Raw genomic sequence first — 26,931 nt, 5'->3', positions numbered from 1 at the left:
TATATACGTATGTATATATGTACATATATCGCATGTTTGTATGTATGTACATATGAAGTGGCTTCTCCATTCTCATATTGCGTCGCCTTGTAGAATTGCAGAGGAAATGCAAATTTATCGCTTCTGTTACATTTAAGTGGCTCAATTTCTTATTTCACTCCACGTCTTCAATGTGTGACGCGACGGAAATGGCACTACACATCACTACATACATATGTATGTACATATTATAAATACTAATGTGCATACAGTCACTTGCAAATCAATTATTCGAATAGTTTGAGCTCTTATCGATGTGGTCTTCCACAAGATCAGCTGTTTGCAATCGATCCAGTTTTTATTGGTCATAAATTAAATGAGGCATCCGAAATGATTTGCAATTCAAAAGATCAGTGTGGCCTTATGTGGAGCAGGCAAGTGATCAGGAAGACTCATGCATATCTCATGATCTGGGCATGTTAAATGTAAAACGTTATTCACTTTAAAAACAGCAAAATTATCATATAATTTGATTTCAGATTTTTATACCCTGAATAGCGCTTATTAAGTTAGCCATGGTGGCTGTAACACCCAGATGGAAACTTCCGAGACCCTATAAATGTGCAGGGAGGGTGGTGAGTTGAGTCTGAACTAGTTTTTCGGTTTTTGAGATATCAATCCAACAAGCTGCTGTTTTCTCGGAAATGGCGTCTTCGGACCACTAAGGCATATACTTAACTGTCATACAAACTGAACGATCGGAAGAAAGTGCTTGTATAGATTTCTTTTTAATTTAGCGAGATACCTTGAAGAAGTTTAACATGGCAAAGGCGCGAACCCCGAAGAAATCGCTCTAATCGATTCACTATAGCATATAAGTAGCTGTCATACGAACTGAATAATCAAAATCAAGATATTGCATGGAAAAGCTTTTTATTGCACACGAATTCTTCACGAAATTTGACATTGCTTATTGTCAAAGGCAACGCTACAATCTCCGAACAAATTTTGTATACCCTTATGGCATAAACCTGGTTATTTATGCCTCTAGCAGAACTTTGGTATTTTTGTTATGTTCCAAATTCGGTAATGTTTCTAGGTTTCGTTGTTGTAGCTGCAGAATTCTGCCGAGTTGTTAGTCCTTGGTCGAATAAATATCCGGGTCTGTTCCGGTTACATAGACCTGCCTGTCGTGAGAACGGTTTCTAAGTTTCATCCCGACGCCCGGTTGTACCTCACTTAAGAATAATACATAATTAATAAATAAATAAAAAAGTGTATATTTGCAGAACTTAATAGACTTTAGTAATCATTGATTAGTTTTGAAAATTTTAGGATTCCCTTGTTCCCGCAGCCGTCTTCAGGCAGATCTCCAAAAAAGATGTTTGTCGGCGAAGAAGATTTTTCTGCTTAAAATTATCTCTCACACAAAAACTATAAAATATTATTGTGGTAGAAAAACGTTTGTAATAATCGAGGGATATTGATTATTGGTAAAATGGTGGCTCCCTAAAAAAAACCTTTTTTGTTGTGAACAAATTTATACTTCAGAGTAGTCTAATAAAACCGAAGTTATTGTCAAAACTCCTATTCATTCTAGCATTACATGACAAAGAGGGTCATGTGAAAATTTTGAAGTCGATAAGTGCATCCGTTTGGGAGAAACGCTCACGCGGTTATAGCCGAGTTTACAACAGCGCGCCAGTCGTTCTTCTTTTTACTTGTTTGGCGCCAATTGGAGACTCCAAGTGTAGCCAGGTCCTTCTACACCTAGTCTTTCCAAATCAATTATTCGAATAGTGGAGGTCTTCGTCTTTCACTGTTTCCCCCGGCGGGTACTGCGTCGAATACTCTTAGAGCTGGAGCATTTTCGTCCATTTGTATGATATGACCTAGACAACGTAGCCGCTGTCTCTTAATTTGCTAAACTATGTTAATGTCATCGTGTATCTCGTACAGCTCGTCTATCTACCGACTGCGGTATTCGCCGTTGCCAATGCGCAGAGAACCATAAATCTTCTGCATAACCTATCTCTCGAAAACTCGTAACACCGACATATTAGATGTCATCGTCCATGCTTCTGCACCATATAGCAGGACAGGGGGGGATGAGTGACTTGTGGAGTTTGGTCTTTGTTCCTAAAGAGAGAACTTAATTTTTTCACCGACTCTAAAGACAGAATAAAAGATATAAGCTCTCAAGACAAGCTGTCAAAATCGACTGTTCCAGTTTTCGCCATTATAAATACCTGCAACATAAAAACAAGTTATCGAGTAAAACGGTGCATTTTTGACTTAATCAGGTCATTCTATTTCAATGCTAAATCAATCCTCCAATGGATTTTTTAATATTTTGTTCTGCAAGGAAATCATCTTAATTTCCGCGATCAGTTCTTTGTTACAAATTTGCGTTTCAGTGCGCCGAGCTTTGAACCTTGACCTCGACATTGCCCTCCAACGCCTGCAGTCTTATTTCAATGTATGATATGTGTATGTAGTAGTGTGTGGATTGTTGTATACTACTTTACTATTCTGTTCTACAATCTATCAATGTACATACATATGTATGTGCATATGTATGTATGTATGTTTATAGGTACGTATATATGTATGCATGTGTACATAACGGCGTAATGAAGCTGTTTGGATTATTTGCGGTAATTGTATACACTTTGTGACGCTTCTGTAAACAAAGCAAACGTTAAAACACGCTTATTGCCCTTTTCGTAAGCACTTACACCAAACACACACACATACATACAAACACAATTCGTGTGCAATTAGTCAGCAAATTGCATTACGTTAATTCAGTTTTTTGCATTTGATGTTATGGTTGTTTTTGTTGCTTTAACAAAGAGTGCGACAATAACAGTTCATTACACCATCCATTATGTACACTTACATACATACATATGTATATGTACATATATACATACATATGTATATATATGTACATATAAGTGACCGACCAACAGCAAGTGCAACAATGCAATAATAACAACAATAACCATGCGGCAATTATGATTAGCAGCCACAAGCGTCATCCAAACATATGTACATATGTATGTATGTGTGTGTAAATGTGCACATGTTCGTATGTATGTGCACACACCTCACCTTCATAGTGCAATGTGGAAAATGCATTCAGGCAGCAGCGCCGCAGTCCGTCTGTCCGCTTGCTCGACTGGGCAACAGCAGCAGACAGACGACTTTTCCTGCCGCTGGCTGGCTGGCTGACTGGTCGACCGAGTGTCTGCTTGCTGTTCGCTCCTGTTCCGATATCGTTGTTCGTATGTTGCTTGCTGTTGTTGTTAAGGCGTCAAGCGTGAAACAACTGGAAAAGGTACCCTAACACTAACACCGACTCACGCTCAGCTTCACCCCCGTTAGCTGCAACACATGCAACTTGTGCATTTTTTCGCTTCACACGCTTCTCTGTTTTAATGTGGCTCAGGTGTGTGCACCATATACCAAATGGTATTTGTATGTATGCATGTATGTATGATTAATTTTGTATGTAACTACTTAGAAGCAATTTTCGATATTGCATTGTATTTTACTTCTCCGCTTTGCCATTTTCTTGGCACCGTTTTATATATGTAGAAATTCTCTGGTGAGAAATGCAGTTTATTTTTATTGGCATTATGAAGTACCTATTTACATACACATTTGCACATTTACAATTTAATTACAAGCATTAAATGTTTATTACTTGGCAATGTTCCAGTCGTAAGATAAACTTCGGAAAGTCTTGGCAGAATTTTCGACTATTTCCTTTTAGATATTGCGCTGTAAGTCTTAATCATTCCAGTCTAAGATTCCAGTTTAAGTTGAAAGAGAGACGACTCTCTCCTCAAAACTTCTGACCAGCTTATATGTATATACTTACATACATAAAGGGTGATCCACTCGAGGTTCCCTTCATTGGCATTTATTTTTCGAAGATTAAATGTTGACTGCAACTACGTATCAGATGGTCCATCCGTTGATGACTCGTTTTCGATGACTCGTTCGAGCATTTCGACTAGTAATTGACGAATTGACATGCGGGAATCGTTAGATTTCACATATCCTTACAGGAAAAAGTTTAACGGTGTGATATCACACGATCTTGGTGGCTAAACGCACGGTCCAAAACGTGAAATTATTTGCTCACCGAAGTCTTCTCTCAATAAATCCATTGACTGTTGCGACGTGTGGGAAGTGGCACCGTCCTGTTGAAAACAAATTTCGCCGAGATCACGAGCTTTAATTTCAGGCATCAAAAAGTTGATTATTATGGGACGATAATGGTCGTCATTGACGATTACGTTCTCACCGGTATCATTTTTGAAGAAATATGGACCGATGATTCCACCGGCCGACAAACCACGCCAAACCGTTGTTTATTCTTGGTGAAATGGCAGCTCTTGAATCTCTTCAGCTTGCCATTCGTCCCAAATATGGCAATTTTGCTTGTTTACATACTCATTTAGCCAGAAACAGGCCTCATCGCTGAACAAAATTTGGTTCCAAAACGTCGAATCTTTTTGGAACTTTTCAAGAATCGAGTGAAGCGAGAATAGAGTGAAGCGATGTCGCTTGGGAAGAACGGGCGGCTTCAGTTCCTGCATAAGCTGTATTTTTCAATTTAAGATCTCGAAGTAAAATGCGCCAAGTCTTTCCATTCGAGTTGCTCCGAACGGCGCTAAATCGACTCTCCACGGTCTTCAGGCGTAAGTTTTTCCATGACGAAATGTCAAACAATGCTGAACAAAAATAACATGGCAGCTTGACACGACTCACGCGTGATCTGTCGAAAAAGGTATTGAAAAAAGTAGCTCTGCTTGGATCACGCATTATAAAATGAATATGAAAAAATTTTAAAATGAATTTTTAATTTCGCTTTAGGCGTGCCCCTTAAGCCAAAAACAAAAAAAAGGATTTTTTTTTTAAATCTAGCCAGTCTAGGTCGGTAGATTGTGTTGTTGCTGCAGCGGCAGAAAACATTCTTCGAGGCATGACGCCGAGCTGACAGTCCTTGGCCGGATTAAAATCCGGGTCATTCCGGTTGCTTACACCCGACTGGAAACGGACCTCACTTGGGTACTCAATAATAGCACCGCTACAGTACACTATTCATATTTCCACTCTCTTGGAAAAACACTTGTACACATGTCTTTAATTGAAAGCAATTCATATTCAATTCGATCGAAGAATACACATCTGTCTCTGTTGATTTCCATTTTGGTGATTATTCCCACATATTTGCAGATATCCAGTTTGCTGTACTGCAAAATTCTGAATACTTTCCGTTTATTGAAATGAATTTGGGGTCCCTTCATCCTCTGTCGTATATCAACTAACCACTTTGTTGTCTAAGCGCTCGTTGCAAGGCCAACCATGGCTCCCTAGTGGCATACGCACAAACTCACCTGGTTCTCCACAAACTTATGCATATGTACATACAAACATACAAAAGTAACAAAGGTATTCATGTGCGTATTGCAATTCCTCCTCTGTTTTATTTATGTATGGATGTATAGTATATATGGCGAATTTTGTTCATCGGTGTACTCATATGCAAACATTCCTATCATATTCTTAATCCGCAAGTTCCTTATACCACATAAGCGCGTGCATAGTAATGTTCATACATACATATGTATATATGTACATATGTATGTATGCTTGTATGTATAGTTTCTGCATCTACTATACGCACTTTGTCCATATTTCCTCGCTCTCCCTCTACACTTTTGGGCCCTGCAGCGCTGCATGTGTCTCACAGCCACATCCATTCATCCAATTATCCTCACTCTGACATGTTAGTGCCATCAGTTCACCTTATGTTTGTTGTTTGCCATTTGTTTTTGTCAGTTTTGTTATTTTGTTCGTTCTATTTTTTTTTCTCCTTTATTTTCGCCATGCACTTTCGCTCTTCGCATCTGCCTCCCCACCTCACTCACCTTAAGCTGGTTAAACTTTTCTCTACCTCCACCTCTTCCGGTCAATCATCATCTGTTCATGCTGCACCACCTTTTCGTAAACAACACGAAAGTGCAGCCATCGCAGCCCAGCTCGTCGGGTCTCCCCAACCGTCTCCTGCTGCGCTCCGATCAATAATGCGAGTAATGCGCCTGTATAACACGTTTCGTTGTTGTTGCTTTTGCTTTTCTGTTTCTGTTTTTGTTTTGGATTTCTGTTTTTATTGCTTTTCTGTCTTTTGTTTTGTTTCCCATCATTCACCGCGCACGATCCAGCGTCGTCGTCGGTTCACCTCAACGCTGCTCAGGTACAGCATAACAAACAAGTATCCCCGCAGCCGCCTCCACCTCGACTGCAGCGCCGTACTCATTCGAGGCACCGTTGTCAGCAGCGATGCAAACGTGGTAAATGGCGTCTCTTCTGCACAGCGCCTCGTCGTTTACGCCATACATGCCCGTCGAGGCAGCGGCAAGCCCCACCACAACAGTCCAGCCACGAGCCTAGTTGGCTTTAGCTCGCGGATTGTCGGTCGTTTTGTCGGTGCGGTTGCTACATGGTTGCCTGGTTGCCGCTACCACGACATGCGCCTAGGTGAGTTGTCGTTGATTGCTGTGGCCTAAACCACAGTTGATGGCGGTCGGGTGTGACTGTTGGTGCTCGTTTGTTGCCGTTGGTTCCAGTGCGCTTGTTAGCTTAGCCAATGTTGCAGACAGCTGGAAAACCCACAAGTTGGCACAAAGCGTGTCGGTGTATCAATACGAGTATATAGGCGTCTATATACCTTCATATGGTTTTATGATCTGTATAAATGTGTGATTTATTATAGATGTTATATTTTATTTGAAATCCCAGCAGCAAAGTGTTAGAAAATTCAGCCAGCTGCAATTGCAATAATTATTAGTTCGTCCTCCTTTGCTGTTTCAAAAATGGAAGGTGCCACAAGTTTAGTGCTTTGAGACCTTAAACGGCTTTTATAAGCAACCTTTTCAAACTCGAAATATGCTCAAAAGTTTAAATTTGTCTGAAGGGCGGTAGACAAAGTAAATACACCCGTGCCTTGGAGTTTAGATATGTTTCAAGGTCCATTTACCTAGGAATATATATGTCATAGCGGAAACTCGATCAATATTTTCGACAGGCAATCAGGCCGTTCCCACGACAGTCGGGTCTAAGTAAGCGGAACGGACTACTTTAAAAAATTAAAAGTTGTCTACATTCAGGCAGAGTTTATAAGGATAGATTGAGGTAGAATATATTTAGAAAAGAACACACATTTTACTGTAATAAATGGAACCATCATTAGCAATCTTAACAGTCGTCTAACGCTATCTACAACACAAATTATTCTTTACTTACTAATATGAAAGTTACTCATGCTGACAAGATCAGTACTCAGAACCCAGTTTCGAATATTATTATCACTCCTTACACCGTTTCTTTTTTTCATCCACATTCCAAATGCCATGAATATTTTAACCAAATGCTTGTTATATTGTTCGCATTGTTCTCAATTAGAATTTTAAATATATGTTTGATATTAATGATATTCGGGTTTTCAATTAAACGTCTATAAATAGATTTATTAAGATATACTGGATTTGCAATTGATTTAAATTCGATCGGATTTGGTTTGTTCAAGGCATTTATTTTCATAAGTAAAGGGTAATCCATTACAAGATTCCCTACTTTTTTTTTAAAGAAAAAACACAGCAACTTCAAATTTAATGGGGAATGTTTATTATCATTCGAAAGAACATTCTTTTACATTAATTTTTTGAAGATTATCTCTTTTAAATGTTGGCCGCGTCTATGTCTCAGATGGTCTATCCATTGAATCCAATTTTCGATGACTCATTCGAACATTTCGACTGCTAACTGGCGAATGATACGCTTAATGTTTAGCTCCAAGGCCTGGTTCGAAGCGGGAGGGTCCGCATATACTATAGACTTTACAAATCCCCACAGGAAAGAGTCTAACTGTGTGATGTTTGGTGGCCAATCGACACTGACATTTCGTTGATATCGTCTGATTATTCCTTTATATTTCAATTTATTGATGAGGAGGATAATTAATTTTTATCTGTATAGTATATAAGTATATTTGACTTCCAATCATAAGGTCTACTAATTAGTAGTATAGATAAGCTGTCTTGTTGAAACCAAATGTCACCGAAATCACGAGCTTCAATTTCAGGTCGGATCTTCTTGGAACTTTTCAGGAGCGAGGCGATGTCGCTTGGGAAGGTCGAGAGATTTCAGTTCTTCGTTCCGGTCTGCTTTACAAAATCTATATAGATCAAAGTATTCCACTGAATTATAGTCTGGGCAAAATACAAAACCTAAACAATGAAAAATATGAGACGCTTTTCTGCTTTTATCGCTCTTTATTCGACTTTGTTCTCATAACTAATGTTTGTCATTTCGTTTTCAATATATTTTTATTGGTTTTTTTCTTAACTGTCGAGCCTTATTTTATTTTTCTTTGTTTTTATTTCTAATGTTTGTAATTTAAGTGTTTTTATTGCCGGTGTTTTTTCCTTATTAATTTGCTGTCGACACCTTTTGTTTGTATGTATTTTGCGTTTATTTTTCTTTGTCCATTGTAGATCGTTTTGATTTTTAGGATTCTACGAATCCATGAAGAATCCACAAACAATCGTCAGTAATTGGTACCACCATTGTTATTGTTGTTCTGATTTCTACCAACATTTTCTCGAATTTCGTTATGCCCTTTGCACGAATATCTTTTTTATACACATAAATAAATAGACCCTGTTATGTACTTACATACATACATATGTATGAATGTACTTGGGTATAATGCTCTCCGCCCGTTTGCCCTTGTTTCAACGTTTTTACGACGTCACTAACGCTGCTGGCGTCGTTGTCATAGCCGTCCGCTGACGGCTGTCTGCTTTTCACCATCAACTATTTGTTATGCTTTTGGCTTCTTCTGTCTGATGTTATTTCCTCTTTTTGGGTTTATTGCTTGTTAGTTTTATTAGTTCGCGTGTGCCTTATGTGCGCGTTTAAATGAATATTTTTTATGTGTCTGTATATATTCGTATGTATGTATTGATAACATATTTTGGTAGTGCTCTACTACGTCGGCAGCGATCTGTCCTCCGTTGGCGGATCTGCTTTGTCAAACAAACAGTGTGCTATACATCTACAGAACTTTATTTTTAGGGAAAAGGTTGTATCAGAGAATCTTGTAGTTTTGCTGGGCAGGGTAGCCATATCTTAAAAAAAATTGAGAAAATATACATACATATGTACATACAGAGCTTTTGGTTCTCAGACAGAGAAAGAGCGAGAGAGAGAGTCTATAGTTAAATTAAATTTAGTGCAAAACTAAGATTTACAAATAATTAGTTCTAATAATTTTTCATATGCCTCACTATATTTGAATTTATTTTACTATGTATGTATATATTCATCATTAAAGGTAGACGGATTGTCATACATTACCCAATTGGTCAGTCCAATATCATGTGAACTTCCCTCATCAGATATACTCTCAATGTTCATTTACATATGACCTTGTGCTTATGTTGCTTTAAACTGATCCAGTTCTAGACACTGATTTCTAAATTCTTAGCAGAACTCTTTTCCGCAAATTTACAATCAAAATGAATCACATATGAAGTGGGAATTTGCAAAAAGTACAAGACCGTAGAGAGAAACCTGGAGTCCGGGAATGATTGAAGTAGTTGTTGCCAACTATTACCCAAACGTTATGGTATCCCCAAAATCACCAAATCTGGCCACCCTGACGCGTGCTGGTCTCTTCACAGCCATGTTAATTCGGGTATTCATTCGTTCGACGTTGGCGGCAACCACTGCTTATTTATTTCCTTTACATATGTATGTACATACATATAAATTCGTACAAATATTTGGTTGTATGTATGTCTACTGCAATTTATTTTGCTTTTTCGAGTATTATTGTTATTAGCGTGTTTTTATTGTGTTGTGTTATTAACTTGTTTGCCTTTTTTTCGTCACGAACTCACCACGACTTTAAAATGACCACAGAATATGGCTACTTCTACTGCGAGTATAACAGTGAAGGCCGCTCTGGCTCTGGTGCCTTCAGCTCTATGTACATTTTTTATCGCTATGTAGGATTTTTTCTGCTCTTTACATTCCTACATAATCATTTAAGTGCTTGTTGGCTTGTTGTATGGCTCTCGAGCTGCCAGTTTGTTTGTCAGTATTTTTTTATTTTTTTTCGTAAGTACATACAAGTTTACCTAGCAGTAATCCCAGAACAGCTGCTATGATTGATTCCTCGGCGAGCTGTCTTTGGTGGAGAGTTTGTTTGTTTTTTATTTCCTTTTTGTTTTTTGCGGTTATTTTGCTGTGGAAAGTGAGATGCTTTATTTTATATTTCAGATAATATATTTATTTTATGTAATTCACCGCTATTTAACCTTTTATTTTCATGATTTTTTTTTGTAACTTTTGTGGCTATTTTTTTAAGTGCCGTTTAGTATTTTGGTTTCTTTTCTAGTTGTGGTTAGCTAGATATTTAACGAAAATTGTAATACTCAAAAGTGAATGTCGGAGACCCTAGAGCATATGGCTGCCATACAAACTGATCTATCAAAAACAAGTGCTTGCATAAAAAACTTTTTTGGTTTTAACATACATATGTATGTATCTTCTCGTAATTTGGCATAAATTATATTACAGTGACGAAATTGTTCAGATCGGATCTCTATAGCATATGGTGTCAAACAAACTAACCGATTAAAATCATGATAAAGATCTTGTTTCACTGAAAATTGACATGTTTGCTTGTTTTTAATATCTTGTTGCATTATATTTTTCAGTTTATTTTATTTTTTTAATTGGGCACTTAGGGTTCGACCACAAACCCGTGGTTATTATTGGTATTAGTATTATTGCATATTTAAATGCTTATCAGTAATCTCTTTTAAACATTTTTTTCTGCACTTTAGTTTTATGCGTTTAAACGAATTCAATATTGGTTCAAATATGGTAACACTTTACAGCAGGAAATATTGTATTGTATTACTGTCTGCCTAGTCATCGGAAATAAAATGTAAAATTGCAAAACGAGAAAAAATGTTAAGACGCACTGTCATTCAACCTGAATTGTGCCAGCACACGCAGAACTTGAAACTTAAAAACGCAAAAAAAATATTCTGCAATCGTTTAAACTTTTATTTGCTGCGTACATGAGCAAATAACATGTGTTCATACATATTGTACATGTATGTACATATGTACGTGTGTACATATAAATATTGTTTTGTATTTCTCATGATTAGCAATAACCTTGCGTTGTCGTCGTCGTTTATACGTTCTGTCATTTCAAAATTTAAAGTTCGTTAACTTGAAGCGCATAAATTTAAATAATGAAAAAGTAATAAAAGAATTGTACACAACACACATCGGCATGTACATATGTATATATAGTAAAATATATGTATGTATATGTGTTATATGTACATATAAACAAATATCTATAGCAATAATATACTGAAAATGGCGTCTTGCTAATTGTTTAAATTTATATTATAACACGTTTGTTAAATGTTCATGTATGATCATAAATTTGAAGTGGGAAATATTTAATTATTCATTAAAATGGCATAATAGCATAAATCATAAAACGCAAGCAATATAATTTATTATATTATCGCTTCTAAATATTTGAAAAAAATATGGCTATTAAATATATACAATTTGATATTTAACGAGACCATATTCCAAAGGTATGTACATTTTTATTTACATGTCAAAGTTTTGCCATTTTGTTTGACGTATTTTTCAACATGCCGGTGTGACGTCATTGATTATTTTGTCGTGCTAAAGTCTCCGAGTTTGCTTTTGCTCACAATAGATTAACTTTTTTATAGCATTCTCTCAGCATTTTACTAAAAATTGTGCTTTGAAGATGTAAACTATATATCTAAATTTATATTTCAAATTATCTAAACTTATAAAGGATTTCTTTATCGGTAGTTCTTTTTGAAGCGGTTAAAAGCAATTAGGGAACTATCTCTTCGTCCTCTCTTTCATAAGTTTTTTATGCAATTTTGTGTTCTACATAGCCGCTATGAAACGCATATAATTAAGTTTCCACGTTTCCACGGCAGACGGGTCTACGTAACCTGAACGGACCCGTATTTTTTATCCGGTCAACAATAACAGCAACGACACGTATATAATTTGAACAAGAAAAAACCTTAACTTCGGCTGCACCGAAGCTAATACACCCTTCACAGATGCATTTCTTTTAGTAACTATGTATGTGTTTAGTTTGTATGGAAGCTATGTACATATATGCTATAGTAATTCGTTCTGAACAATTATTTGGAGGTTATATTGTTACCTTAAGCAGTAATCCATGCCAAATTTCGTGAAGATACCACGTCAAATGCGAAAGTTTTCCATACAAGCATTTGATTCCGATCATTCAGTTTGTATGGCAGCTATATGCTATAGTTAACCAATCTGAACAATTTCTTCGGAGATTACATTGTTGCCTTAAAAAATAATCTATACCAAATTTCGTGAATATATCTTGTCAAATGTGAAAGTTTTCCATACAAAAACTAATCATTCATTTGTATGGCAGCTATATAACTATAGTTAACCGATCTGAATAGATATCAATGTTGCCTCTATACCAAATTTCGTGAATATATCTTGTCAAATGTGAAAGTTTTCCATACAAAAACTTGATTCCGATCATTCAGTTTGTATGGCAGCTATATGCTATAGTTAACCGATCTGAACAATTTCTTCGGAGATATCAATGTTGCCTTAGAAAATAATCTATACCAAATTTCGTGAATATATCTTGCCAAATGTGAAAGTTTTCCATACAAGCATTTGATTCCGATCATTCAATTTAAGTATATGACAGCTATATGCTATAGTTAACCGATCTGAAGAATTTCTTCGGAGATTACAATGTTGCCATGTTAGAAAAAAAAGACACCTTTTTGCTTATCTATCGGCTTATGGTTCCATAATAGTTACTCCAGTTGAACTCAGAAGAGCGTTCTGGCAACGGTAGTGTTTACTTAACCGGAACGGACTTTGATTTTTATCCGGCCAAGAACTGTCAACTCAGCAGCACTTCTCCAAACTATTTCAGGAAAGTTTTCTACCGCCACAAAAAAAAACTAAAAAATCTTAATTATCTTTTATCTAAAACTTTATTTTTATTTATTTTCCGATTTCTACATATTTCATATTCAAAGTATTTATTTTATAATTTGATATTTTGTGTTTTTCATCTATTTTATATTTCTCAATTTTTTTATTTCAACTATTTTTCTTTTAATTTTAGACACGGTATATGGGAAATATTTAAGTGACACCAACAATTTCAATTGATTTACTGGACCTTAAGGTAAGAGGTTTAAACTTTTTTATCCTTCCAATATTTTTTAATAATTTCAATATTATTAATGTGTAATTAAAACTTTAGATTTTTTATGTTTCATTAAAATTATTTTATGCAAATGGACGTCTTCGATATATGTACATACATTAGATTTAGATTAATTTATAAAAATAAATGTGCATTATACCTTCATTTTTACTTATGACTGTATTAAAATACAATGATTTGGTTTTCAAAATTTTCAAATTAATACAAGAAAAATATTTTTTTATGATGGCACTAAATCTATAATACCCTTCACAGATACAAAATATTCAGTTTCACACTTGACTTAGATCGGTCAGTTTATATAACAGCTATAAGGTACAGTTACCTTGAACAATAATCCATGCTAAATTTTGTGAAAATAAGTATCTTGCGAAATGAAATAGTTTTCCATAGAAACAGATGATTTCGATTGTTTGTATGACAGCTGCGTATGAATGTACATAAATATGTATGTATAAGTACATACATAAGTATGTATGTATGTATGTTATAATGATTCAATCTAAATAATTTCTTCGGAGTTTGTAGATTGCCAAATATTTACATATGTATGTATGTATGTATGTAAATATCTCATCAAATAAAATAGTTTTCAATATATTTTATACGGTCTCCGAAGTTTCCTTCTGATGTTACAACTTCGGTGCAAATTTAAAATACATTTTCGTTTAAATAAATACTGTTTGTAGTACTCTGCCTACAATTTCATATTTTAATTTTCCCCTCTTTGTAATCTAATCAGCTACAGCCAATATCAGTTATTCAACACTTTCAAGGACCCTCAAAAGTTTTAAAATTAACACCTACTATTTGCATTTCCGTCTAAATGACACATAATAAAACTTTTAAATAATTACATGAACACTTTTCTTCTGAATGACAGCCAAACAGACACATCGATTATCAAACAAGCAAAGATTATTCTAGTTTTGCTTGTATAATTACTCAGCGATGACTTCAATCAATTCCATTTTATTCTTAATATAATTATTTTCCTGCTCTGAGTCACATTTTATAGCAACGGATTTTGTTTTCTAAACGCAACATTTAATTATGATTTTTTCGACGAGCAATGAATTTTAACGAAATTAATTTTAATATAAAAAATTAGCAGCTGAAAACTAATGAAATCAGCAAATCGAAGGCAACAAACAGAGAAAAAAATATTTATAAATGCAATAATGAAATTTTTCTTCATACAAAATTAAACGCAATTGATGATTTTCAATACAAACTCACACTTGAATTAACAAAACATACTACATATGTATGTATGAATGTGTGGACGCGAGCTGAGTGTGTGGCGACAATACTGTATTGTCTGCAAATTCACCACAGCTCCCTATCGCAACCCAGCACACCTACAGGCGCGCGACTGTGTACGCTGCTTTTGCATTGGTGTTGGTGTGCAATACGCGGAATAAATGTTGATTGTGTATCGATGTTAAATTCGTCATACACTTCTCTCTCTGCAACTCGGCGAGATCTCGCTCGCATTGGCGTTTTTATTTAATTCTTTTATGCTCAATTGTAATTAACATACTTTTCTTGTTGGTTTCATTCGTGTCATGCCGTGCTGTTGGGAATATTAAATTGCTCTTTTAGCTGCAACCCTGTATTGGTAAGAGCTTATATTGTAATTGCTTTGGCGTGCTATGAGTAATGAATTCCGCGAAATGCAGTGAGGTGTACTCGCTTACATTCTTTTTCTTACATATGTATGTACATATGTATAATAAAAATTGTTTTTGTTGCAACGTTCGTTTGCTGGTGCCCTTAAACCTCCGTTGTGCAACAGCCAACACACACAGAGAGTGAAATCATTTTATTTTGTTTATTTATCTGTTATTTTTAAATTCACCACGCTCAATTTCGTAAGTCGCTGTTGCAGTGTTCTGACAATTCGATACGCTCTCATGATTCTCGCATTGGTATATGTATGCCCGAAACCTTCAGACCCATTATACCACCACACCAGTGCTCCTACAGCCGACTGTCAGCGCTGAAAACAAAATGGAAATAATCAACTTGTGTTGGACAGCTCAGCAGCGCTCTCCCATACAATTTGCTTGCTCATTGCGAAATGTTATTTCACAACATTTTCACCTTTTTACTCCTATGCTTCCCGATTTTTTTAAACTCTTGTTTATTTTGCTCATATTATATTTCTTTTGTTTAGTTTAATTTGCTTCCTACTATTTGCTTACCGTTTGTATGTATTTTATTTATATATGCTGGTATGTTTATAGTATTTTTGCCTCGCTTATTTGCTTTGTGTTTTCTTCCTCTATCTATTCTTATTGAATTATGCAGCATGTCGCTGTGGCATTACTTTATACTACATACTTATCTACATACATGTAAAGCAATCACAGTGTTGAATATATACGAAAATGTTAATTCCTTTGTGCAGTACCATTTGAGTGAGAGCCAACAGCACCTTACACATGTAAGCGCACAGTGTTCAACAAAAGTTTTGTTAAGAAAATGTATGTATATTTATGCAGGACTTTTCTAAGAAATTTCTTCAAATAAGGGTTTTTTTGACATTCTTCTCATATAATATAATATGTCTGAAAACAAATTTACGTTTGTAAGGAAAAAAATTTAAATTTACGAGAAAAAAGTTCTTACTTAAATTACGAAAATCTTATACAAGCCCACAAGAAAACCTGTTATTTTTGTAAGATTAAGTCAGTGGTCCGATAACCGCCTAGGCGTGGCTAGTTGGAAAATAACATTCAAACTGTTTTTGTTGTACCGGCAGGAAATATGCCTGAAGTAATTTGAAGGGATACCAATAGATTGATAGCCTTTAGCTGGTTTGTACAAAACTTAACCGAAATTCCATAAAATTGGTATTTGCTATAAAATTTCGTACTAAAAAAGCTAGAATTTTACCAATACATTAATTTTTCGGTATTTTGTGGGTACTAAAAGTTCAATACCTCTAAAAAATTATCTCTTTAATAGGTACTAAAAAGCCAAAATATTGTATATACTGTATTATTATCACGTTACGCATTTTTGTTATATACTGTATGTACCCAAAATCTTCGAGTGTTCGTTTATGACTTGTGCAAAGCAAGTTATGCACTGTTGGCACTTGGCGCTGGCTAACTTTCAGTCTGGCTGGCTGATTGACTCGCTCTTTGTTGTTTGCGCATGTTGAATTTTACTCTTTTCACCTATAAGTATGCATATGTGCATACATATATAATTTCACTGCGTACATAGCTATGTGCATATGCATGTATTCAAAGCATACAATGTACCTAAAAATTAACGCTTTATGCGCATTACTCTTAAAAAGTTGCAGTTCCGTATACTTTTGATGACGCAGCTTATAATATTTGTAGACTTTTACATACTTTTGTATTACTAAGTTTGCCTTTTAATTTGATAAAAAAAATGTGTACACATAAACATGTATTAATTTAATTTCCAACACAAAAGTTTCCCCACACATTTTTGTGCTGTTATTAAGGCCGCCGCCATCTTGCTGCTTGCCATTGATAAAGCCATATTTTATGTTCGTTGTGTGAATTAAGCTCTCTTTTATACTGCATATACTTAGTATGAAGTAACTATAGACTACAGTCGCCTTTGCTGTCAGCGCCTTGCGAACTGTGTGATTACTTGATTACTCCCACTTGGTAATTGCTGGGAGGTTTCCTAATCAACTACAAAGGGCCTTACTACGTCTTTTTCATTATAAAATTGACTTGCCTTGGGGAGGCTTTATATCTACATCTATTCTCACCACACCTAATCGGCATTAAGCGCTCTCTCTAAAAACATCTTTTTGCTCGCTTTTGTATAAATTGACGCTGTTATCTTTTATTTTTCTTGTGTGTACATACATGCATATATATGTATGCGTGTGTATGTGTCGACATAAAATTGCTGGTGAGTATGCATTATATATTAACTCACCACAGCTGTTACTAGCATTAGCAAGCGCTCAACCCACTTGAGCAAAATAAAGGCGCAGCCAACGTCATCGTTCCCTGTTATGCTCTTTGTTAACTTCAAGTTTATTACTTTTGCATGCGTATTTGGCTGGGTGTATGTGTGTGTGTGGTGAGTTGTCTCAGTTTTAATGGTATCATGCACCACTACGCGTACAACTTTTAGTGTATAATGCGTGTGTGTGTGTTGGTTGCTGTTAATTAATTTTGTTCGCACTTTGTGCTCAATGCTTGTTTTTTGTTGTTTTTATTATTTTTATTATTGCTAAAAAGTATTATCTGCCCTCTTATACTTAGGTATGTATGTACATTTTTTGTAGTAGATTTTTAGTCTCCATAATACAATTTAATACTACTGTGCATATGTACATATGTTTGTAAATACATTTGTACTTATATTCTGCGCATACTTTTTATTATTGTTCGTTTGCTTCCTGCTTTACAAGCACTTCTCTGCGTAGCACTTTTGAAAACTGCGCTGATGTCTTTTTAATATTTTTTTACAGCAGCAGCAATGAAAATTAAGTCAATTTTTAATCGTTGTGCTTTGTTTGTACTCGCTTTACGCATGCACACACATACATATATTTATGTATGTACATATCTTGTTTGCTTGCTTATTTTTTTGGTTTTTGTTTTTTAATTTTTTTTTAGTTTTACTCTTTAAGTGCTTGTTGACTGTTAAAAAGATATATTCGCATATACATACATACTTAAATACATATGTAGAATCTACCACGTCTACAACTCACCACAGTCGAATATTAAAATATACATACATATGTACTTTGCAGTCATGTCTACATCAGCACTTTTATGCACACATATTCACCCATATGCTTTCATATATCTATGTATGCTCATACCTACATATGTATGTATATGTGTACATGCTAAGCTTGTGCTGTCTGTTTGTGTTTCTACGTCGCATAAACGTTGCTTGCGAGTCCAAAAGTTATTTATCTTCACTTTATACTTTTTGAGTGCCCGTATGTTCAATTTTATTAATGCCATTTCCATTTTCCTTACGGAATTTATGTATAAATATGCTCTTAATTAAATAAATCATTGTTGGCCGCATGCATTTTGGAAAATAATACATAAGTGAATGTACATATGTTCATTGTACATTGTTGTATGTAAGTGCATGTAAGTACATAAGTTCATTGAGTGCGTGACTACTACCATAAAAGTTGTGGTCTTAAAACCCAGCCGAGGTAAAATCTAAAATATCCGAAAAATCTAGAAAAGCTCTATTAGAGGCCGCATTCTCTACTTCTCAGAAATCAGCGATGTATTTGGTATAACGAATTATTTGGTAGTCGAAAAAGTCTTTTCGTATTTTGTCAATAGATGTCGTTGCAGTCGTATATCTCCAGTGCTACCAATCACATTGTATCATACCATATAGTGTTGGAAAAGTGAGATTTTAAGCTTCATTTAACCAAAAAAAATAGATTCGGGGAAGTTGAAAAAAAGTAACAGCTGTTCAAAATGAGTAAAAATAATGAAGAAATTCGCTATATTTTGGAATTTTTTTTTTATAAAAATGGGAAGAATGCCACGCAAGCCACCAAGGAAATTTGTGAAGCTTACGGAGAGGATGCTGTGTAGCCAATGGTTCGCTCGCTTCCGTTCTGGAAATTTCGATTCTTACTGATGGAATAATGTCTCTAGCGGAAAAATGGCAAAAAGTGGTCGAACAAAATGTTACATATTTATTTATTATTACAAAAATTAAAAAAAAGGTTTAAATTGGATTAAAAATACGAAACGACTCTTTCGACTACCCAATATATTGTTTTCTTTATATGGGATCTAAAAAATTATATCGCTGTTCTTTTTAGAGATAAATAGAGATTTTGGCTCTGCAGCTGCTCAAAATTGTATGATATTTGATTGGCTCACAGCTCCAAGAAAAATCGGGAAAGATCTATTCTTTGATAGATAATCAAGTATTTTGCTTTATTCATATACCAATTCATAGTATTTTAGGTACATTACTGGTGAGATATATTATATAATGTCAGCTGTCACTTGGTAAACACAAAACTTAAGCCCTCCCTGTTTTCGTTCTCACTAATGACTTTTAAATTTTAAGTAGCTATAATAATACTCTCGTCTATTTTCAAGGTTGTATTTATGCTTACCTAACTAAATATAGTTATAATGTCCACTTAACCATATGTTCCCTTAGTTGAAAGTTTTCACTAGTACTCTTTAGAAGTGTTATTTTACTCGATTATCTCTAAAAAATAGAAGAATAGAAATTTTTGCTGTTATCAAGTAATCAGCGGTTCAGCATAGTGCCAGGAAAGTTAGGTAAGTAAAATGAGTATATCCATTTTGATACATTTATAAAATTATTAAAACTTGAATTTCTAATACCTAGAAAATTGATATAATACAAAAATTATAATGGATTTTTTTATTTTTTGGATAGACGAAGTGCTTACGTTGTAAACTCATATTTGCAGCTGATGTACATATGTATGTATGTCTGAAGTACTATTTTCAGTCATAGAAGTATTATTTATTATTATTAGTATTATTTATATTTAATAATAATATGATTTCATAACCATAAATGCATACTTTTTACCCCTTAAAAATAATTTAACAGACTTTTACAAAAACTCTTATTCCGAACATACTTATTAACTTTTAATAATTTTCAATTTAAATTTTTCATTGTAATTATTTTGTTTTAAAATTTTTTTATTTGGATTTTTATATTTATATTTTTAATAAAGATTTTAAATATTTTTATTTTTTATTATTTTTTTTTTTAAGTTTAATTTAAATTTTTTTTATTTTTATTTTTTTTTATTTTATTTATTATTACATATTTTTTTTTTTAGATTTTTTACTTTGGAGCAGTAAAGTACTTAATGCCCTAATGTAGGGTGTCACAGCTATTTACAAATATGAACTTACATACATATGTACATACGATATTTCGCTTATATTTAGCGTATACTTTCGTCATTGTTCACTGCTGTTGGGAATGATGACATTTCAACGTTATTCACCCAAATGAGCGAGCAAAGTCTGCGAGATTGAGCACAAGTTTGAGACCGCTCTGCTAACGAACACACGCATGCATGTTCACACATACATACGTATTTCTGTGTAGGTATGAGTGCATGCTTGCACGTTCATTTCGTCGAACAGTACTTTCCCCTTGTGGGCTATGGTTATTATTTCGTTTTTCACTGAACTTAATCACTCACTCATGCACACAGATACACACACATACACCTGCAGCAGCAGCAACAACCACAGTGGCTAGTAGCAGCGACGTCAGCAGTGGCAGCGACAACAATGGCTGACTGCTGTGCAAAATAACACAACGCTATCAATACCACTCGCTCGCCATTGAGCGTGTGCGGAAGGGTGAAACGGTGTACTTGTACAGGCATAAGCAGATACCTGCCTGCTGGCAGCTTATCTGGCTGGCTGTTAACTGGCCCACATGCATATGGCTGTGGTGAATAACAATGACTGTCGGCCGTCACTCACTCACTCTCTACCTTACTTTTGTGTGTGCGTGTGTTTGCACTAGTATGTGTGCGACATTTACGTGTGTTGGTTGTGTTCGCTGCGTTCTGTCCTGGCATTAGCAAAGTTTTTCAAGCCATTTCAGTTTTAGTCGAAAACGAGTGCTTGGAGACTTCACATATTGGAGGATCAAATCCACGTTGAATTTTCTACTTTGAACGTTTGAATTTTTCTGTCTCGTTCACTCTTCGTGTGTCTGTGTACAGAACATACATATAAATCTATATGCAAGTGCATATATTGTGTATTAAATATCTTTTCGCTTAATTGAGTGCCCTAAAATTACCCAAAACGAGCACAAAAAAGTAAGAAACCAAAAATTAAAATATAAAAAACAAGAAAAAAGGGCGAAAAACGAGAATTTTTTCTGTTAGCCAAATTGTTCGAATACATAAATGAAAAAAGTGCGATTCGATTTTGGTGAAAGAAGGCGACTGATGTTGAAAAATTTTTGATTTTTGTGAAATTACGTTTCGTTTTGTGTTTCCTTTCGTTTGCTGCGGCGATAGAGGACGACGACGTCAAGTGCGATAATAATATAACTAAATAAAGATATAAATCGAAGCATACAGGAGTGTGGATATTTTTTAACTTCAATGCTTCGTGGTACGACGAGATTCTGAGTCTGAAAGGCAAATAGATACGGCGCGTGTGTGTGTTTGTTTGTGTGCAAGTGCTGAAAAGAAATCCTGGTCCCTGAACCCTGAGTAAAATCTAAATCAGTACGATAATTTGGTGTGCTAATATTTAAATAATTAATTTTTGCTTTTTTGGAACGCAACTTTTCCCAAACCAAAAGGCTTTCGGAAAGCAAAATACAAAATCTATACGAGTGTTTCCTTCACGACTTGAGTGCAATTTACATTTTACACAATCCAGAAAAAACGTCATCAATTGAAAAATACAAAGCGATTTGAACATTTTTTCGAAGGGCAAAAATTAAATTTCGTAAAAAAAACAGAGCAGAGGAAACATATTTAAAGAAAAGAAAAAACAAATTACCGTACTCAGTAAAAAAAATAAAAGTATAAAAAAATAATTTAAAAAGATTATCGAAACGGCAAAAATTTTCGTGCATAGCAAAAAAGCAAAAAAATAAAATAAAAATCAACTGTGTAAAAAATTTTCAATTTCAAATTAAAAATTTCGTATTATAAGAATATAAAACGAATCAAGCAAAGCTCTAAACTAACCAAAACTGTGATCAACAAACAGATTTCCGTGAAAAAGTCTAAAATTGTTGCGGAGCTTAACACCCACAACGACCAGCCATTTTTCAACAAACCCCCAGCCGAGGAGGCGCTAAAGAAAAGTAAGTCTCTAAAGGATAATAAATAATTGCAACTATAATAAAATTAACTGAAAGTTAAAGGATTTTCGTGCGTGTTCTTTTCTGTGTGTACGTCAAAATTTTGCAGTTACAATTTTTGTATGCACGTAAAAAGAAATTCAGCAGAAAATCGATGTGACAAAATTTTCAAAACTAAACTTCAAAATTTTTAACGAGCACATTGCAGTTGTTTTTGATTCGAAATCAAACAAAATTTTTATTAAAAAAAAGAATAAAATACAATTTTAAGTGCAAGTGAAAAAAGTCCATATGTTCGACAAGAAAGCAGTAGCAAAAGGACATAACAATGAAATACATACTATGTGTAGGGAACATAGAGAGCGAGTTGTAGTCTGTGCAGCGTTGAGCGCGCTGCTATGGTGAATAGTGGAGGGCAGTTGATAAATTCTTACAAACCTTAAATTTATTGCTTTAGTTGTTTGTTTTTCACTTTTTTAATTTTAAATTACAACTTTTCGGAGCATTATACAGTTTATTACAAATATTCCATTGCATTCTTAAACTTCCAAAGTGCTAACGATTGCTTTATTGCCTGTCATCTGGTAGTTTTTTTTGGTGAATTTCGATTTTTGTGAGCGCAAACGCTACGAGTAGGTAGGAAGAGCTGAGTAGAGCAAAGATTTTGTCTGCGCTACGCATTTACAGCAAAACGTTACAAAGATAATGAGACAAGTGTTAGGTGAGGGCAGGGGGTTGCTGTAAAGTGTGCTGGCAGCGTTAAAATACTTAAAGTATTAAGCTATGTGAAGGAAAATACTAAAAATTATTACATAGCAAAGCTTAAAATTTAAATACGCAAAACTGAGAAGCGTGTCTGCTAGTTTTTTTTGTGATTATTATCTTTGTTTTTTTTTGCTTCGTAGAGAAAGCGCCTATAGCTGAAATGACGTAGCGTTTATGAAAATTGTTTTATGTATGTAGTCGTAAAGTGTATATACAATATATGCTTTGTTATATGGGTGTTATGTACAAAAAGTCATGCGGTCTATTCATGTATTGCTGCGGCCTTTGCAAGTTTTTGGGGTCTTAAATCTGCTTGGCATACGAGCTATTTGTCTTTTATGAATGCCGTCAGTTTGGGTATTATTTAGCTTATACAGCTTTTGCTTTTATGTTTTCGTTATTTTCGAGATACGTTCACATAAAAATATTGTGCCAAAAATGCCAACTCTCTACTCGTACGTACTTCCTGCCTCTGCACGCGCGCTTATTTCTTTTCATTTGATTTATTTTACGTAGTTTTATTTTTATCAGCCTTGATTATCGATAGTTTTCACTTGAGTGTCTGTTGACAAAATTGTTAAAAATGCTGCCGAAAGGGATTTTTACTCATTTATTAATTTTTAATTTAACTTTATTTTTATTTAATTTAATGTTATTTTTATTTAATTTAATTTAATTTTTTTGTCAATCAAAAAATAATTTTTTTATTTATTATAATTTTTGTTATTATTTTTTCATCTTTAATGAAATTGTTTATTAGTTAAAATTTATTTTATTTTATATTTTTTATATAATTTTTTGTTTAATAAATTTTTTATTATTGTTTTTTTGTATAATATTTTTTTTATGTCTTCAGTTGCAATAGTTTTAATTATTAAAATTTTGCATGTATATTTATTTATTAATTCGAAAAATTTTCTCCATTTCGTGTGTAATTTTCATTAATTTGATAGCCTTACATACATACATTGGCTGACATTGCCACAAATTTCCAGAAATTTACTTCTGAAGTGGTAATAAGTATATATGTACATATACAGTGTGTATATACGGTTTCATAATTAATTGCACACCTACTCCTTGCTACCTGTGACTCATCACCTACTCGCTTTAAATATTTGCGCTTGTTTATTTTACCCTTTCTACTTGTTGTTGTTATTTCAGTGCAATTTTTCACTTCATATAAATATGTACATATGTCACATTGCTAACGGACACCTAAATATTTTGTTTAAATTTTGCTGCTGTGCTAGATAACTATCGGTCTTTGCAATAAGGCTATTTACTTTTAGGTTCACACATACGAACTTTTGTATATACATACATACATATGTACTTTACATGAACGTAATCTAAGACATTCTGAGTATTCAATAACAAGCGCAGTGTTGGCTATTCGAGAAAAGTGAAAACTATAAATTATATTCGTATATATACTGTTGTGTGGATCAGGGGCAATATATATGTACATTTATGTATATGTGTATATTTTTATATGTATATTTATCTGCAAGACAGCGGATATGGGCGTTTTGTTTGTCAGCATAACTTTGTGATTCTCACTTTGCATACAGATAATTGTTTACATACATACATACGCACATATGTATTTTTTTAAGTATATACTGATAATAAGTGCACATACACTTTTGTTTGTCTATAAGTGGGTACATCAGCCAACTTGTCATATCACCACTTATGTATGAGTTATCAATTCGTATGAAAAACAGTTTTATATACAAACTTGTATATAGGGATAACACGCAGATTACTCATATTGCGAGCTGATAGTAATATATGTATGTATGTGCAAGTGTGTGATGTTTTAATGTGTTTAGAGATTAGTTTTCCAGTAAAAATATGTTTACTTTAACTAAAGAAATTCTGTGGTTATTATATTGGGTATCACCAACCAAAGTATGAATTAATTTTATACACTTTCTTCGTAAGTTGACTGCTATTAAAGCAATAACACATTAGTTACCAAATAATTCATATATTTATAATGATAAATCACGTCAATGAATTGATTATCGTGTTTATTTTGCCCATTGTTTCTTATGAATTTTCAAGCATTTACAAAGTATATGAATTTAACTGTGAATTCATGCCAGCATGAGTCATACTTTAGTAATAAACAATTTATTTTTTACAGATAAAATAATTTTTATTAACAGATTTCACTGACTGCCAACTTTAGCAGCTTTCACGCGAGTTTAAACTAAATTGTGTGTTGTTTATAAAAGTGTAAATTCATGTTTTTGTATACAATATGCCGAGTAGACGTAAATTAATCGAATTCCATACAAGCTGTCATGATTATCGCAAATAAGCTTTCACGAGCTTTTGAGCTTCAACTTTTTTCTAGTGTTTGGAGTGCTTTTTCAGACCCGTTATTAATGTTTTCTTATATAACCAGCCGAGCAAGCACAAATAAATGGAGTTCCAGATATGCTTTCTTGCTTTCGCACCTAAGCTTTAAAACTTAAAAATGTTTCCTGTGTTTTGTGTTCATTTTCAAACCAGTTTTTGACGTTTTCTTATATAATCAGCCAAGGAATCTAAAAAAATCGAATTTCCTGCAAGCTTTCATAATTTTTTGCGCATGAACTTTCACGAACTTCTTTGTGCTTTTTTCAATACAGCTTTCATTCAAATTGTGTTTTTCGCGAAATTTTCATTGAAGTGTTTGCTAATTTCTGCTTATTTACCATCTTTCCATTTTATTTTCCTATATTGTGCGCTCTAACTAGCTAGCAACTTGAAATTTCGATTATTCCGCATTATTATTGTTATTACTGGGTTTTCGAAATTTTTTAATAGCAACAACATCCTTCTCAGCAAACATACTGACTCATAAAGTATCACGCTAGTAAAATTTGTTGACTCATCAAGTTTATTAGCATAATATAAAACCGCGAATTAATGGTGAAAATGCTGTAGAAATTTATAAATCATAATCATAAAGATAAATATACAAAAACATTTTTTTTTTTGAAAATATTCGTTTTCTTTCTATCGGTAGCGTTTTTTGTGGTTTCATTTCTAGTAAAATATTTGTTTTTTGCTTGCAACCTCCACCTTTCAACCACAAAAAATATCTAGTAAGTTGTGGTTGCGGTGATGTGATGAAATGGCTTTATCTATACACAAAAATATCTACTACAGTTTGTACACATGTACATATGTACATATATAATATATTTAAATAAAGAAAGAATCGTTTATGCGTTAATCTGTTTATCATTTACTTTAAAGCAGGAAGTATTATTCTTCAGGTAATACTTCAGTTATCTCTTTCGAAAGCTGATGAAATAATACAGTTACTTTTCGTTGTGCTAAATTTGCATAAGTGGTATGCTTGCTTTATAAGGAACGCTGTTAAGAAAAAGACTGGTGAAAGAAGCTGCTATAATTTTCCCCATTAAAATTCACACCTTGTCATAAAAGTGCTTCACTATAGGTGAGGTGCATACATACAAACTGAAAAATATTTTACGAAGTATTTTATCATTAAATTAAAAATAAATTTTTATATTTATTGCAACTGGTTTACACCCATAATTATTAATAATACCTATTTGTATACAAAATCAAATTAATTTAGGCGTGTTTAAGTCGCGCTATAAATTTTTATTTATAGCTGGTTCACCTTAGCGAGTTTTCACGTTACTTGCAAAATGCAAATGCCTGATATTTGTGCATTTAAATATGCAAATATATTTTTATGTATCCGCATTCATTAGCTTTTATACACCCATGTAATATTATGCAAATGTGCGGTGATGCAAGAAATGCGTTTTCTCAGTGCATACACTCATCACCGCTTTGCTTTTTGTGCAGTTATTTTTAGTAATTATTATAAGCATTGAAAAAAGTTTAATATGAGCTTAAAATGTCTTGTATTTTTAAATTGCGAATGGCTGCTTTTCTTAAATTGT

General features: G+C 33.9%; 1 protein-coding gene across 1 annotated transcript in view; it reads left to right on the top strand.

Annotated features, from left to right (window-relative positions):
• The window catches only part of LOC126767896 (AN1-type zinc finger protein 6), a 76,541-nt gene that overhangs the window by 9,983 nt on the left and 39,627 nt on the right, over positions 1 to 26,931 (top strand). Inside the window, exon 4 of the mRNA XM_050485610.1 lies at positions 13,280 to 13,342. The gene's annotated coding sequence lies outside the window, so the exon portion shown is untranslated. The remainder of the gene's footprint in view (positions 1 to 13,279; positions 13,343 to 26,931) is intronic.

The sequence above is a fragment of the Bactrocera neohumeralis genome, chromosome 2 (genome assembly GCF_024586455.1).
Source record: "Bactrocera neohumeralis isolate Rockhampton chromosome 2, APGP_CSIRO_Bneo_wtdbg2-racon-allhic-juicebox.fasta_v2, whole genome shotgun sequence".
Classification (NCBI taxonomy): Eukaryota; Metazoa; Arthropoda; class Insecta; order Diptera; family Tephritidae; genus Bactrocera; species Bactrocera neohumeralis.
The sequence above is the reverse complement of the archived record's forward strand: the minus strand, read 5'-3'. Positions and strand labels throughout refer to the sequence as shown.